The following is a 17,150-nucleotide window of genomic DNA, read 5'->3' as shown; positions in this document are numbered from 1 at the left end:
CTAACAGAGCCAACCAGCCAGGGCAGGGCTTTTTTTCTCCTGTGGGGTAATGTGCAGCTTCAGATTTATTTGCCATAAAAATAACTTTGCATCTGTCCCTGATCATGGCTGAAGAATCATGGAGACCTTGTTTTAGGTTAGGTAATTTCAAGCTTCCAGGAAATGCAAGTCAGATCAGAAGACTAGATTTCACATCACATCTGTCTACATGGAACAAGTCACTTCCATTCTCTGAAACTCAATCACGTCATTTGCAAAGTGAGAAACATGATATCTGCCTTGGAGCTCATTGTGGTATCCACTCATCTGGGTGCCAGTATAGCCTCATCCCATTTTATCTTTTCTAGAACATCAACCCTCACCACTTACTGAACACTTACTTTTTGCCAAGCATTATTCTAACAAGCATTAACTCACTTAATCCTCACAACAACCCTAGGGGATAAGTACTATTGTTATTATCATTTTGCCCATAAAGAAATAGGCAAAAAAAGATGCAGTAATTTGCCAACTTCTCACAGAAAGGGGTAAAACGATGATGTGAAGTCAGGAGAGCCGCCTCATAATTGCCTCAGCAAGCCCCTACCCTTATGCACAGGACTTCCAGGCTCTCCCTCCTGAGTTCTCTGTCCTCCCCTGTGCTGTCCAAGAACCTTGCTCTTTCAGTCCTGCTTCCTAGCACCAGGTGGACTGAGAACAATCTCAGCTCTCTGCTGTCATTGCCAGATGCTGCCACAAGATGTCAGATTTGGAAGCTAGTCCAGCGAGGTTGGTTCAGGTGGTCTGTTGGGAAGCTCTTACTGGTTCAGATTCCTGTCCAAGTTACAGTGGGGTCCCACACTGGGGCCCTAAGGCTTCATTTCTTCCAGATTCTCACCCATGTGCTTTGATATTGTTCCTCAGAGCACACTGGGAGTGTGTGTGGGGTGGGGGGATGAGGAAGGGAGTCTTTCAAACCAGTGGGGCTTCTAACACCTTATTGGTTCTGAACAACCAACCTGTTTCCTTTCTGATAGGTCCTTTTTGGATTCCTGGGAGTTTTTTCCTACCATAATGCCATGGGCAGAGCCATACCAATTGATATCACTAGTTGCACCTAAGTTCAAGTTTCAAGCAACTGAACCTGTGGTCAAAATGTGTTTACATACAAGAAACCCTCACCGGGCAACTTGCACAAATTGGCTCACCCTCACTGAGTCTGACTACTAAAGGGAGAAATGGCATTTTCTAAACACACACATGTACACTAAAAACCCCCAACAAGATGCCCTGTTGTATTTTTTTTTCAGGATAATGAGTGTTAATCTCCCTTGCCTATGCATAACTAACGGGGGCACAAGTGACTACTGTCTGAACAAAAGCCTACTGCAGAGTGTACAGTTTAGTTCCCTGACATACCAAAGTGCTAGAAGCTTCTCTCTCTATGCCTAAGGAGGCTATTACATACTTTGTGGCCATTAGGAACTAAAAGCTTCCCACGACAGAAGTTATGTTACAGAACAGAGCCAAGGGTGGGGGGAGTTGTACAATACACTATTACCGAAAGGACCCCTCACTAGGTTCGCTATGTTTACTGCCAGAGGAAAGATGTCTCTCAATGCCAGAGATTTGTGAAAAAGAAAGTAATTATTTATTTAAAGATATACAGACTTAGAGTAGTGACTTAACGTCTTCATTAAAGTATTAAAGTCCTTTAGGACAGCCACAGATGCACACAGTCCTTCCTTCTCCCTCTGCCCAGTCCAGGGTACCATATTTCAGGAAAAGAAGTAGAAGTCCATGATTTGGGCTCTTGGCACCATGAGCCGTGTCGCCACCATGATCTCCAGTTAATCCAAAGCCATGTGGCATCTTCTCATGGCCCACCAGCAAGAGTCCTTTCGCCCCTTTTCTTCCAGGCAAAGTCTCTCCTGCTTCCTAAGCCACATTGCAAAAGGGAGAACCCCAAAGCCACATGGTCCTCACTCTTGCTAAAGCTGTGGGGTCCCCACTCTGCCAAAGCCACATGGTTCTCCCCTCACATGGCTGCCATGCCTGGGTTTAAATCCCCATGCCAATCTTCCTCTGTAGCCCCATTTCCATCTCCTCCCACACTCACTTACACCTGCCAGCATTCCTGTATTCTTCCAGCTTTACTGGGCTGCCATCCTAAATCTGGGCAGGTGTGGCCCCATGGCAGGGAGCCAATCTTCTCCAAGCTCTCATGCAGGCACTATAACCAGGGGGAGCTACCTCCCAGTTACATCTTTGGTGGAAGTCACTTCCATCCCCCTGGCTCAAAGCAGGGCCACAGCTATTTAACATATCTATGAGACCAGTTAATGGTTATAGATATGTTAAATAACCACACCAGAGGTTAGCTGCAAAGCTGTTGCCATACAACACAGCTCCCAATGGCCCTGCTCCATGTGTCCCATCCCCCAGCCTAGCCTTGTGGAGTGGGGGGCGGGGAGGGGGTGCGGGGAATGGTGAGGACATCCTGTATATTTTTCTAATATTTCCTGGACACCTTGAGTTCTGGACCCCATTACAAATCCCTATTTGGGGCTCCCTCTTGGCTGCACCCTGTTACAGTTAGGGTGGGCCAAAGGGTCACCAAGATGTGATGAAGTGTTGTTAAAGTTCCTTTGTGCACTAATTTCAGAAGGCTGAGGACTGAAGTCTTCCCTCCTGGGCAGAGAGAAGCTGAGGCCCAAATCTACTATAAATGTGAGATTAACCCACAGCAACGGCAGGGGAACGCTTCAGAAAATCAGAGTATCCTACAGTATAACACAGTAAGTCAGCCAGATTTAATGAAGAAAACACAAGATACTCAACTAAATTTGAATTTCAGAAAAACAACCAATAATGTTTAGGATAAGCATGTCACCTGCAATATTTAGGCCAAAACTTTCTCTAGTTATTGATTATCAAATTGATAATCAGTCAATCAATAAATTATTTATATTGATTATTTAGATAAATAACCAATAAATAAATTATTAAATTTAAAACAAATTATTGATTGATTGATTATTTATCTAAAATTGAAATTTAACTGACTATCCTATATTTTATCCATAAGAAGTATAGTCACAATCAGAACCAAATCAAATTTCTAAGAAGGCAAAGTCAAGTTACGTTACTTCAGTTAAAATTCACTTGGCTATTAACACTAACCAAACTTTTTTTTCTCTGAAATGGTGGTTCTTAAGCCAGACTGCACATTGGGATTAGCTGAGGAATTAAAAATGCAGATACATGGGAGAACTAGATTGGCTTTCCTGGACAGGGCAGGAGCCATAGTTCCCCCTTCCCACGCGGGTGGGCCATGCCTCTGCCAGACCCTCGTCTCAGGTTCAAGCACTTGTCCTGGATAATTGCAAAAGAAATGAGGGGAAAATTGAGGACATAACAGCTGACTGTGTAACCTTAAAGTTATTCAGTTTAATAAATGTAGGCTTGATTTCAGTTTCAAATCTCCCCAAACTACCTAAATTGAAAAAGCTTTAGCTCAGTGACAATAGACTCTATGGAGGTCTGGACATGTAGGAAAAAAAAACTTTCAAATCTAAACTTAAGTGGAAATAAGCTGAAAGATATTAGCACCTTGGAACCATTGAAAAAGCTGGAATTCCTGAAAAGCCTGGATCTGTGTACCTGTTTACCTGTTACTAACCTGAATGACCACCTAGAGAGCCTTCCAGCTCCTGCCCCAGCTGGCCTACCTGGTTGCTATACCTGAAAGCAGCGAGAAGCCCCTGACTCAGATGCTGAACACATGGTGAGGGCAAAGAAGAGAAGGATTAAGAAGTAGAAAATGAAGAGAATGAGGAGGCTGAGGATGATGGGAAGGGAAAGTTTGATGATGAAGAAGATGAGGTTGAAGACAAAGATGTAGAAGAGGAAGAGGATGTGCATGAAGTCAGTGGGAAGAAAGAGGAATTTGGATGTGATGGAGAATCTGGTGAAGATGAAGATGATGAGGATGAGGATGAAGAGGAAGAGATTGAGAAAGGTAAAAAGAAGAAGAGAAACATGATAAAAAAGAAGATGATTAAGACCCCAAGTAATTTGCAAGTACTGTTCAGTATGGGTTGGACTGCTCTTACAGATTTGGTAGCTCAGTTTTTGTATTTTTATATGCCAGTAATGAACTATTAGAAATGGAAATTAAGAAAATAATGTCATTCACATGCTTCAAAAAAGAATAAGATACTGAGGAATAAATTTAACCAAGAATGTAAAAAACCTGTACTCAGAAAATTACAAGACACAGCCCTCGCTGGTGTGTCTCAGTGGACTGAGTGCTGGCCTGCAAACCAAAGTGTTGCCAGTTTGATCTCCACTCAGGGCACAGGCCTGGGTTGCAAGGCAGGTCCCCAACTGAGGGTGTACAAGAAGCAACTTGTACACATTGATGTTTCTTTCCCTCTCTTTCTCCCTTCTTTTCTCTCTCTCTAAAAATAAATAAGTAAAATGAGTTAAAAAGATTTTTTAAAGGGAAGAAAATTATAAGATACAGAAGAAAGAAATTGAAGAATATACAAATAAGAGGATGCACATACCATGTTCATGGATGGGAAGAATTAACATCATTAAAGTGCCTGTACTACCCAAAGCAATCTAGACATTCAACACAATTCCTATCAAGATACTAATGACATATTTCACAGAACTAGAACAAATATTTCAAAAATGTATATGGAACCACAAAAGACCGTGAAGGGGAGCAGTGGTCTTGAAAAGGAAAAACAAAGTTGGAGGAATCATGCTGCCTAATATCAAACTATACTATAAGTCCATAGCAATCAAAACAGCATGGTATTGACATAAAAACAGATGTATAGAAAAATGGGATGTAACAGAGAGCCCAGAAATAAACCCACACATTTATAGTCAACTAATATTTGACAGAGGAGACAGAAACATACAGTGGGCTAAAGATAGTTTATTCAATAAATGGCATTAGGAAGATTGGACAGATAAGTGCAAAAAAAGGAAACTAGAACACCTTCTTAGGCCACACACAAGAATAAACTTAAAATCAATTAAAGATTTAAATGTTAGACTCAAAACCATAAAAATCCTGGAAGAAAGCATAGTCATTAAAATCTTGGACATTTTTCACAGCAATATCTTTTCTAATGTATCTCCTTGGGCAAGGGAAACAGAAAAAATAAACAAATGGGACTACATCAAACTAAGAAGTTTTCACACAGCAAAAGAAACCATCAACAAAATGAAAAGACTACCCACAGAATAGGAGACCATATTCACCAAACATCTGATAAGGGGTTAATATCCAAAATTTATAAAGAACTTAAAAAACTCAACACCAAAAAAACCCCCCAAACAATCCAATTAAAAAATGGGATCCCTCACTAGTATTGCTGAGTTGTTTGGATGTCATCCCCCAAAAATTATGTGACCAAGATCCCAGGCAGGCCTGGAATCTGGGGAAATTAGTGAGATATTTTTGTCTCAATTGCCCTAAACTGACCTACTCTTGGGTTTTTGGTGGCCTCAAGGGACTATGGGGAAAAATGTTAAAGTTGAGGGCCCTCCAAATGTGGGTCCTAATAATGACCTCTGACTCTGGGCTGTCACCCCAAAGGCTTCACACTAGAAGTAAGGGTAACCAGAAATAAACTAGCCCCTCACACAGGTAAAAATCTGGCTTTAGATTATTTGGGTGACTAAGAAAATAACAAGTCCTGAACTTGGGGATCCTGGATTGGTAGTACTCCCATTTGCCTGGCAGAAGCAGTAGAAACACCACTTCCAGAAAATGAGAACACATCCTGGACTTTAAATTACTTTTCCCAACACATTGCCTAATACAAGTGTAAGAAAATAAGGCAGATGTGACAATAAGATACTATGAATGAGAATATACAGGAAAAAAAAAAACAAAGAAAGAGACCCATAGACTCACAAAGACTTCAAACAGTGGTAGTGTCCACTGAGGTTATAAAATAAATAGGTTTACTATGTTCAAGTAGATAAAAGTCAATCTAAACCTTTTGGGCAAAAAAGTAGAAATGGAACTTCCGGCTGAAATGGAGGCATAGGTAGATACACTGTGCCTCCTTGCACAACCGAAAGAAGGACAACAACAAATTTAAAAACAAAAAACAACCAGAATTGACAGAAAATCAAACTGTATGAAAGTCCAACAACCAAGGGGTTAAAGAAAAAACATTCAGCCAGATGGTAGGAGGGGTGGAGAAACAGACAGCTGGGGTGGAGAGGATGTACGGCCAGGCCTTGACTGGAGGACCTGGGTGGGCAAGGTGGCTCACAGACCAAGCAAGTTGGGGGCTGGCAAACTGGATGACTCCACATTGGCATGCAGATAAACCAGGAGGAACAACTGGGGAGCAAGACAGACCATGAAACCCAGGGTTCCAGTGTGGGGAAATAAACCCTAAACACCTGTAACTGAAAAATCTATGGGAGCTGCTGTGGGAGAAACTCCCAGCCTCACAGGAGAGTTTGTTGGAGAGATCCACAGGGTCCTAGAATGTATGCAAACCCACCCACCTGGGTATCAGCACTAGAAGAGTCCAATTTGCTTGTGGGAAGAGCAGGAAGTAACTGAAAGCCTGCCGAGAGTCCAGCAAGTGGCATTATCCTTCTCAGATGCCTCCCCCACATACAGCACCACAATGCAGTGACCTGAGTTGCCCCACCCTGGTGAATACCTAAGACTTCACTCCTAATATGTTACAAGCATGCCAAGACAAAAAAAAAAAAATTGCCCAAATGAAAGAACAGATCAAAGCTCCAGAAAAAAACACAACTAAACAATGAAGAGATACCAAACCTATCAGATGCACAGTTCAAAACACTGGTAATCAGATGCTCATAGAACTGGTTGAATATGGTGGCAAAATAGAGGAAAGGGTGAAGGCTATGAAAAGTGAATTAAAGGAAAATGTATGGACCAGAAGGAAGAAATAAACATTCAACAAGAACAGAATGAAGAAACAAGAATTCAAGAAAATGAGGAGAGGCTTAGGAACCTCTGGGACAACTTTAAATGTTCCAACATGCAAATCATAGGGGTGCCAGGAGAAGAGAAAGAGCAAGAAATTGAAAACTTATTTGAACAAACAATGGAGTGCTTCCCTAATCTGGCAAAGGAAATAGACTTCCAGGAAGTTCAGGAAGCTCAGAGAGTCCCAAAGAAGTTGGAACCAAGGAAGCACACACCAAGACACATCATAATTACATTACCCAAGATTAAAGAGGAGAGAATCTTAGAAGCAGCAAGAGAAAAGGAGACAGTTACCTACAAAGAAGTTCCCATAAGACTGTCAGCTGATTTTTCAAAAGAGACCTTGCAGGCAAGAAGGGGCTAGAAAGAAATGTTCCAAGTCATGAAAGGCAAGGACCTATGTTCAAGATTACTCTATGCAGCAAAGCTTTCATTTAGAATGGAAGGGCAGATAAAGTGCTTCTCAGATAAGGTCAAGTTAAAGGAGTTCATCATCACCAAGCCCTTATTATATGAAATTTTTAAAGGGACTTATCTAAGAAAAAGAAGATCAAAACAGTGAATAGTAAAATGTCAACAAACTCACAACTATCAACAACTGAACCTAAAAAAACAAAAGCAAACAACTAGAACAGGAATGGAACCACAGAAATGGAGATGACATGGAGGGTTAGCAACAGGGGAGTGGGAAGAGGAGAGAGGGGGGAAAGGTACAGAGAATAAGCAGCATAAATAGTACTTAGAAAATAGACAGGGGGAGGTTAAGAATAGTATGGGAAATGGAGAAGCCAAAGAACTTACATGTACAACCCATGAACATAAACTAAGTGGGGCAGGGAGGGGGAGGATGTTGGTGGGAGGAGTGGTAAAGGGTGGAGGGGAATAAAGGGGAGGGAATGAGACAACTGTAATAGCATAATCAATAAAGTATATATTTTTAAAAAAACTAGAAACAATGAAAAGTGATATAGGAACTGTGGCCAGGTAGCTCAGTTGCTTAGAGCATTGTCCCAATATACCAAGGTTGTGGGTTCAATCTCTGGTCAGAACACAGACAAGAAGCAAACAATGGACGCATAAATAAGTGACAATAAGTGAAACAACAAATTGATGTTTCTCTCTCTCTGTCTTTCTCTCTCTCATCAATATAAAAAGTGATGTAATGATATGTAAGGGAACCAAATATAATTTTTAGAACTACAAAATATCATAATGTGAAAATTAAGAATTAGATGAAGTTTTTCTGTGCTCTCTTTCTCTTCCTCTTCCTAACAGCTTTATTGAGGTATAATTTACATACAATAAAAATCCATCTATTTAAAGTGCATACTTTGGTAAGCTATAGTTGTGTAACCATCACAATAAAAAGATAAAGCATTGCCATCACCCCAAGATATTGCAATGTATAATTGATTGGATGGCAAATCACAAAAATTGGAGAACTCGTGAACTAAAATGTAGGTCAGAAGGAACTGTCCACAAAATAGTCAAGATAAGAGTGTGGAAAATAAAAAAAGAAGGGCTAAATGATAAGTTTTAAATATCTCTACTTATGTATGTTATCCTGAATGAAAACATGAGGTTTGGGGGAAAGACAGGTCATAATTCACATCATTAGTTGCATCAGTTCTCTACTCCCAGTGTCTTCCAGCTTCAGGAGACATGGTGAGAGCCATCCAGTTAATCCTGCATGTGCAAACAGTGCTCTGCACTACAGGAAAAAGCCCTGAAATCATGAACCTTGCAGTTTGTATAGGCTACACAATGTCCAGCTATCATCCTTTCTTCCTCGGGAAGTGGGGCAGAGGGAGAAACATTTCCTCTTCCATCATTTACTATCCTTTGGAATATAAGCCACTGTCTCTATTTGTCCATTGAAATGTAAGTGAATTTCTCAGTAAAAGAGAGAAGTCCCCACTCCAGAATGCAATAGTTTGGCTTGGGAAGGTGAGGGGTTTGGAGAAGATAAGTTTTATTACACTTTAATTGGGAGCAGATGGCTTCAGTCCTAAACACCTTTAACTTCCACTAACTCAGGTATCGATAACATTTGCTTGTAAAATCTGTATTGTGCAGAAGCATGAAAATATTTACCTCCTAACAGATACAGACTTAAAGAATACAGTAAGAAAGTCTAATATATATGTTTTACTGGTATCCCCCCAACAATAAAAGAGAGAATGGGAACAGAGGCAAATGTAAAAAAGTAGTGACTGAGAATTGTCCAGAACAATAAAAGATGTTGCTATGGTTTCAATGTGTCCTCACAAAAAAATTCATATGTCTAAATTTGAACCATCAAAAATGGTGATATTAGGAGGTGGGGACTTTGGGAGATTAAGCTATGAGGGTGGTGCCCTCATGAGTGGAATGGGTACCTTATTTAAAAAAGCTCCAGAGAGTTTCCCTTAGTCTTTTCTATCACTTAAGGTGAAAGTGCCAATTATGAGCCACGAAGAAGGCCCTCATCCAACCATGTTTAGCCATGATTCTGGACTTCTAGCCTCCAAGACTGTGAGAAGGAAATTTCTATACTTTATAAGCTACCCAGTCTCTGATATTTTGATATAGCAGCATGAGCAGACTAAGAGAAATGTCAAACCATGTGTTTAAGAAGACAAATAAATCCCAGGCAGCAAGTTTTAAAAAGAAATCCACATCTACACATGTCATGGAGAAATTACAAAACAAAAACAAAAACAAAAACAAAAACAAAGACAAAGAAGAAGCCTTGAAACAAATCTCAGAGTGTGCCATAGAGCCTGACATCTGAGTTCTCTAAAGAAACAATGGGATCCAGAGACAGTGGAATGACCATCTCAATGTGCTGAAAGAAAATAACTGCCAACAGAGAATTCCTTAGCCAGGAAAAAAAAGTCAGCAATAAATATGAATTAAAGATGTATTCAACAAACAAAACCTGGGAGAATTCACTGCCATATAAAGTATTCTTTACTAAGGAGCAAACAAGGTGTTAGATGTAGGGGTAAACATAAGTGTCTGTTGAACAAATTAAACAATATTAATTACCTGTTGATACACACACACACACATCCCTTCTCACTTATTTACTCCTACCATTGTTCTTCTTTCCTACAGATCCAGGCTTCACTGTATCCGTATTATTTCCCTTTAGCCTGAAGAACTTCTTTTATGATTTCTTATAATGAAAGTTTACTACAGCCAAATTCTCTCAGCTTATTTTCTGTGTGCAAATGTCTTTATTTTTTTTTATTTTTGAAGTATGTATTTTGAATGCTTTTTTTCTTTAAGCACTTTAAAGAAACCATTTCATATTCTTCTGAACTCTACTGTTTTTGACAAAAAGTTAGCCATCATTCCTATTATGGCTATTCCTCTAACAGTGCTTAACATATTCTCTTTAATTCTGGTTTTCAGCAAAATGACTATGAGTTATGTTGAAATGGGTTTCTTTGTGTTCATTCTATTTGGACACTCTTTAGCTTCTAATTCTGTGAATTTATATTTTTCATTAAGTTTTGAAAATTCTCCAGCATAGTACCATCAATATCTCCTCTACCCAATATCTTCTCTCATGTCTTTTAGGGGCTCTAAATATAGATATGTTATTATATTTGATATTGTCCTAAAAGTTCTCTGAAAATCTGTTGTAACTTTATATTTAGTTTAAATTTTGTTCAATTTTTCTTTCTTTATGCATCAGCTTGGATAAATTTTATTAATCTGTCTTCAAGTTCACTGACCTTTTCTTCAGTTGTATCTAGTCTGTTGTTAAGTTCTTCAAGTGAAATTTTCATTTTAGTTGTAGAATATCCATTTTATCCTTTTAAAGAGTTTCTGATTGTCTGCTAAAATTTTCCATTTTTTCACTCATTTTTCCCACCTTTTCCACTGAACATTTTAATACTTCTATTTTAAAGTTTTTGTCTGTTGATTCCAACATCTAGGTCATTCCTGTCTCTATTGGCTATTTTTTTCCTCTTGGTTATGGGTCACATCTTCCTGGTTTTTAACATGTTCTCTACACTTAACTGTGTGATCATTTGGGAAAAAATCGGTGGTCAGGTGTGCCTTGAGGTGGTTCTTTTCTATACTTCTCCCCTGTCCCTTCTGCTATGTACTCAGTGAAGACCTAGTTAGAGAGAATTGATACATGAGTGTTTCTAGGGAAATCTGTCTCTCTACTCTCATTCTCTGTCCTTCATCATCACCGGGCCAGGGCATGTGGTTGATTAAGCCCTATGGATGAGAATTGGCAGGTGGATGCCATTTTATATAAAGGTGTTTTGGAGATTTTAATACATCATGCCAGCTCATGCAAATTTCAGCCAGTTCAGCTAGTATTTCATTACATCTTCAGAAATCCACTCTCTGTGATGGGTTTTCTCTTCTATCCACTACATCCCTATGATGAAAGCATCCTCATGTCTCACTCTCCTAGAGAGGGCTCTATACTCTGAAATTGAGTTTATTAAAAACTATTTGCACCCTCAGCTTTCTGATAGGTTTTGAACAACTATAGTTCTGCAGCTTATCCAGCTACTCATATTGTTACAGTAAGAGGAATGGTCTCTTACAACTTTCTATATACAAACTAGAAGTGGAAGTCCAAATGATTTTCAAAAAGGATTATTAATTGAAAACATTGAGGGACAGAGTAAGAAGAAAACTTCTGATGTCTGTAGACTATGAAATTATCCATCTACTTTCCATGTATAGGGCCAATTTAATGCTAACTTGACTCAGGGAAAACACCCCAGGTGACTTAGCTAGGTCTGCATCTCTGCTGAGAAAGTCCAGGAAGGTTTATGTAGCCACTGCAACAAAAACATCTGTTTTTAAAAGCCCACCTATTTTAAAATGGAATTTTGGGTGAAATTTTTTAAAAGGAATTTACTCCAACCTTATCAAATAGGATTTCTGATATTGTTTTAAATGCCCTTTATCCTCATTTCAATATATTTCCACTTCTTAATCCATGCTGAAGTGGAACCAAGTCCAGAAGCCTGTTTCTCTAACAAATCTGCATCTGAAGAAATAATGTACTTTCTGCTCACCAAACAAATCTGGGTATAACTAGAGTGTGTATGGTTCCACATGAAGAGAAGACTGAAAAGGAAAAGAGGCCAACACAAGATGCCCTTTGCAGTGACAATTCTCCTGAAGCAAGAGAGAGAATGCAATATCTGAAACACAAACCTTCCTCCCCCAGAACATGCAGTCAACTGCTCCAGGTCTTATCATGTAGAAAGATGTAATCGGTAGCTTCAGTGAGGAATCAGCAAAAAATTCATCTTAATTCTCTTTAAATGGTCCAGAACTTTATGGTCATCAATCTCTTTTTGAAATCTGATAAGGAGGCACTGTGGAAGTGGCCGCAGTTGCATGGACTTTGAAATTCTCCAGTGTCCTCCCAGGAACAGACATAACAGTCAGGACTACAGAAGAAAAAAGTGTGTGGGAGGGTGGATTTGTAGAACAGGTGAAGCAGTGCTTGGAAGGAGTAAAGGAGGTCTTAAAGCAATCATCTAAGTTTCATATTAAGAAAGTAGAATGAGCCCTGACTGGTGTGGCTCAGTGGACTGAGCACAGGCTGCGAACCAGGGGATTCGATTCCCAGTCAGAGCACATGCCTGGGTTGTGGGCCAAGTCCCCAGCTGGGGGGCGTGCGATAGGCAACCACACGTTGGTGTCTTTCTCCTTTTCTTCCCCTCTCTCTAAAAATGAATAAATAAAATCTTTTTTAAAATCTTATAAAAAAGAAAGTAGAAAGAAAAGAGCAGCTTAAACCCAAAATAAATAGAAGAAAGGGGGAACTGAAGGTAAGAATAAGAACAATAAAATAGAAGTGATAAACCAGTTAAACTGAAAGCTGTATCTTTAAAAATATATAGTGAATTTGATAATCCTTTAGAGTTACCAAGTAAAAACACAAATTACTAGTATCAGGAGTTAAAGAAGAGACCGAATTACATGTCCTATGCACACTATAATGATAGAAAGGAATAATATAAACAAATTTATGCCAAGAAGTTCATCAATATAATGAAATTACCTAATCCTTAAAAGTGACAAACTATAAAAACTGATGTAAGAAGAGAGATCATCTAAATGATACTATATATGAAAGAAACTGAATGTATAAAAACAATAAATACTCTTTTACCAAGAAAACAACCATGTCAAATGGCTTCCCTGGTAAAGTCTATCAACATTTAAGGAGGAAATAATATCAATCTCACACTAACATTTTCAAAAAGAGGCGAAGAGAACCCTTCCCACGTCAGTTTTTGCTGCCAGCATATCTTTTATTTTTTTTACTCCACCCAAGGACATACTTTTTGACTTTAGAGAGAGGAGAAGGGAGGGAGACAGAGGGAGAGAAACATCGATGTGAGAGAGAAATATTGATCGGCTGCTTCTTATGAACATCTCGACTGAGGACCAAACCCGCAACCCAGGCATATGCCCTGACAGAGAATGGAACCTGCAACCATTCAGTTTATGGGACAACACACCAACCAACTGAGCTGCACCAGCTAGAAGCTGCCAGTATATCTTGATAAGAAAAACAAAATTATTACAAGAAAAAAACTACAGACTAATATGTCTCATGAACATAAATCCTTAATAAAACATTAGCAAATTGAATCCAGCAATATGTAAAAAAGATTATATATGTGACTGAGCAAGGTTTATCCTAGGAATGCATTGGCTTAACATTTAAAAAACCAACATAATTCATGGCCTCAACAGAATAAAAGAAAAATTATGATCATCATAAGAGACACAGGAAAAAAATAACACAATTAAATATTTATAATTAAAATACTCTCAATAAAATATTAAAATGGAAGGGTACATTCCCAACATAAAAAGGAAATCTAAAAAAACTCTATAGCTTTTGCATCTGAACAGAAAAAAAAATAAGCTGAAGGAGGACAGAAGGTTGTCTTCGGCAGAGGAAAAGAAACAAAACATTCCTCAAAAAAAGTAATTCTAGTACCACAAGAGACAAAAAAAAAAAAAACAAGCAAAAAAGATGACCCTCATGATCACAGAGACATGTACACTACTAAACAGTCAAATGAAAAGAAGAAGTCTGGATAAAAATCCTTGTAAGGGTCATGAGACATTCATGTTAGAAGCGAAGAACAACAAATAATCAAGTAGCAATAAAGTATATTCTTAACTCACTAAGTACACAGATTGAAAGAGAGCAAAGTAGTGGACAGTCTGACAAGAATGCTATCCAGCCTAACCCCAGTGAAGCCACTCCTCTCAACTTCCCTCCCACTCAACTAGAGAAACCGAGGAAGCTGCTTTTGAACCAGACTATAATGAAGGTAACAGCACAAGTAATGTATCTGTAAAAGGAGAAGGAATTCAGAAAAAGATCCAAGGAACTGAACAGTCAGGTGATAGACAAAACAAAAGAGACTGGACACAGCAGCAATGCGCCAGGCAGGCCAAGCGGGACCAGAGCCGAGGCGGCCCTCGTGCTGATCCGGGAAGTCAGGACAGCAAGGAGGAAAAGCACAAGACACACAAACAGCAGAAGAAGCATGCAGGCCCTGAAGCAGAGTTGGAAAAAGTCCAAAAACATAAAAACAAGAAAAAGTCCAAACACAAAGATAAAGGAGGAGAAGAAAGATTGACCAAGAAGATCAGCCCGTCATGGTGTAAAAGGACAGATTTTTAAAATTGACTTAACTAAGTCACTTGTATCATACTTTGTTATAAATGTGAAAGGATTCAAGCCTTGTAAACAGTGACATGGAAAACCTGTCTGCACTTAAAGCATTGCTGCTCAATTTATTTCAGTTTTACCTCAGAGCTTTGTGACACAGACTTTTGTATAGAATTGCGAGTTGTGACCACATACCTCATAGTGTGGAGGTTTTGCTGGGGCTGGGATATCCATTACTGTAACATTTTCATATTTAAATTATTGTAAGTATAAATACTGTGTCCAATTTTATCCTCAAAATTTTTGCTTAGGTTCTTAAATGGCAAAAGATAGTAACTTAATTTGACACCGGCTTAGACAATGCCCCAGGAACCCAAGAACACACAGGCAACATATCCTGACCCACAAGCCTGTCTTCTTCCAGGAATCAGAGTCCAGTATCCATCCCTGCTCAGCACACGCACCACGTTCTCATCCATTATGATGCCTTTTTATGGGTTTTCGCTCCTCCCACTGTAGAGTTAGCCTTTTGAGGGCAGGATCCATATCTGTATCATCTACGCTGTGCAGAATCTATTCCAGCAGGTGTGATTCCAGCCACCACTTTCCGAAGACTGCCCAGCGAAGACTCTCTCCACAGTGCCTGCTTTCAGGCATGGCAGCGGTGGTGGAAGTGACAATCACAATATCTATATTAGCAGCAGTAGTATTGATGTCTCCACGGAAGCAGTTGATTCACCACATGATTCAGGGCACTGCGCTTGAGTTTGGAGCCACCAAGCCTCATTTTCTGGACTTCTTGATTAGAATAGGCTAGGTCATTCCACAAAACTAATAAACCTGACATGTCAGCAGCTAACTGCAAGAAGACTTATTTCCCAATCGCATGCAAACCCATGCAGGCTGGACAGATCTCCTGGGCAGCACTTCTTGCTGGTGATTCAGATCCAGGCTGTTTCTGTAGTGAAGCTCCACACCTCAGATTTCTCCTCTTTCAGAGGGATATGAAAGCCAACAATCTGGGAAGGAATTTTAGGTCCAGGCCTGGAAGTGTTATACATCATTTCCCCTATGTTCTATTGGCCTAACTGAAAGGTAAGCTGAGAAACATCATCTTACTCTGTGCGTAGGAAAAGAAAGGGGATTGGAAAGTATCCAGTCAGAATCCACTTGCTCAGAGATTTCATGAGCCACATCACCCTTCAGAAAGCCATTTTTTATTATGCTAGCCGGGGTTAATTTCTATATAATCTCCCTAATTGATATATAAATTGGAGGCTCAATAGAATGTAGAGGTCAACAGCACACACCTAACTCAGACTCTGAGCTCTTGCCCACTAAACTGTGCACTTCAGCAATTGGCCAGGTCTTCTCCGCCATGGATTCCAAATAACAAAGCAGCTACCCCACCAAGTTGTTCTGAGGGTGAAGAAAGTTTGTGAGGACCGTGTCTAGAACAGAGCCTGCTCTGTACTTGGTGCTGAATAATCTAATCAATTATTTATCCTCCCAGAAGTATCCAAGCCTCAGACTTCCTGGGAGGAGATACTCCCAAGACTTCAATGAGTGGAAAAAAGTAATGACTGTAGAGGATTAGACAAAGAATGGGATCTTAAAGGAAAATGAGTTCCCCCAAGCAAAATGACTGTATTATCTTTGAATTAGTGAGTGTTGAGCCCCACAGAAAGGACCCTCTGGGGGCTTGGGTTTCCCTGTGACATAGCCTCCCTGCCTGAGTCCAACCAAGCTTCTCCTCTTTAAAGTCACGCCTTTGGAAGTCTTCCAGCTCTGGGGTGGGGTGTAAGTGGGCAAGCCTGGGGGAACCTTGCCCATGTGGAGAGAGCAATGCTACCAGCCAACACATGCCAAGCAGGGTCCAAGCTTGGACTTGGGCTATCCAGAGAGGACATGCCATTCTGAAATTCTAGGTGCAGACTGAAGACTTTCCTCAAAGTCTGAGGGCATTGGCCTCACTGTGGGACAGGTACAGCGGATTTACTGCACAACAGAAATGAACAGGCCTGCATTTGCTTCCATGTTTGCCAAGTTACCTGCTGCAGCTGCAGAAAGTTTCTCTACCAACATCACATATCTTAAGGCAGAGATCACCCTACAAAGGAGGCAGTTTCCTGCACCAGAGCCCAGCAGGCCTGGGCCCTACCCCTCTGTGCTCCTGTAGAGGACCTATGGTAGTGGTGGGGAAGGGCCCTTCCTCAGACAGCTACTAAAGTCCCTGTACAATAACGCCTCCCCTGAATGTGGCCCTACCTGCCAAGAACAGGAAATGGGCATATTTTCAGGCTCAGTCATCTTTCTCTAGATATTTTCCAAATGTAAAAGTATTGAGGTTCCTAGTTGGGGTATCTCTTCTTAAAAGCTAGCGACCCAAGACCTTGCTAATCATTCTCACTAAGATAATAGTGCACAGCAGCAAACACTCCAGAAGATGGGGAAGAAGTGGAGGTATGGATGTGGGGAACTGGATGACATGGC

General features: G+C 40.1%; 1 pseudogene; it reads left to right on the top strand.

Moving 5' to 3' along the window:
• Positions 1-739: 739 nt before the first annotated feature.
• On the top strand, positions 740-16,836 carry LOC114497116 (annotated as a pseudogene).
• Positions 16,837-17,150: the final 314 nt, after the last annotated feature.

Source organism: Phyllostomus discolor, chromosome 5 (assembly GCF_004126475.2).
Source record: "Phyllostomus discolor isolate MPI-MPIP mPhyDis1 chromosome 5, mPhyDis1.pri.v3, whole genome shotgun sequence".
In the NCBI taxonomy this organism is placed as follows: domain Eukaryota; kingdom Metazoa; phylum Chordata; class Mammalia; order Chiroptera; family Phyllostomidae; genus Phyllostomus; species Phyllostomus discolor.
Note: the sequence above shows the minus strand (reverse complement) of the source record. Positions and strands in the feature narration are given on the sequence as shown.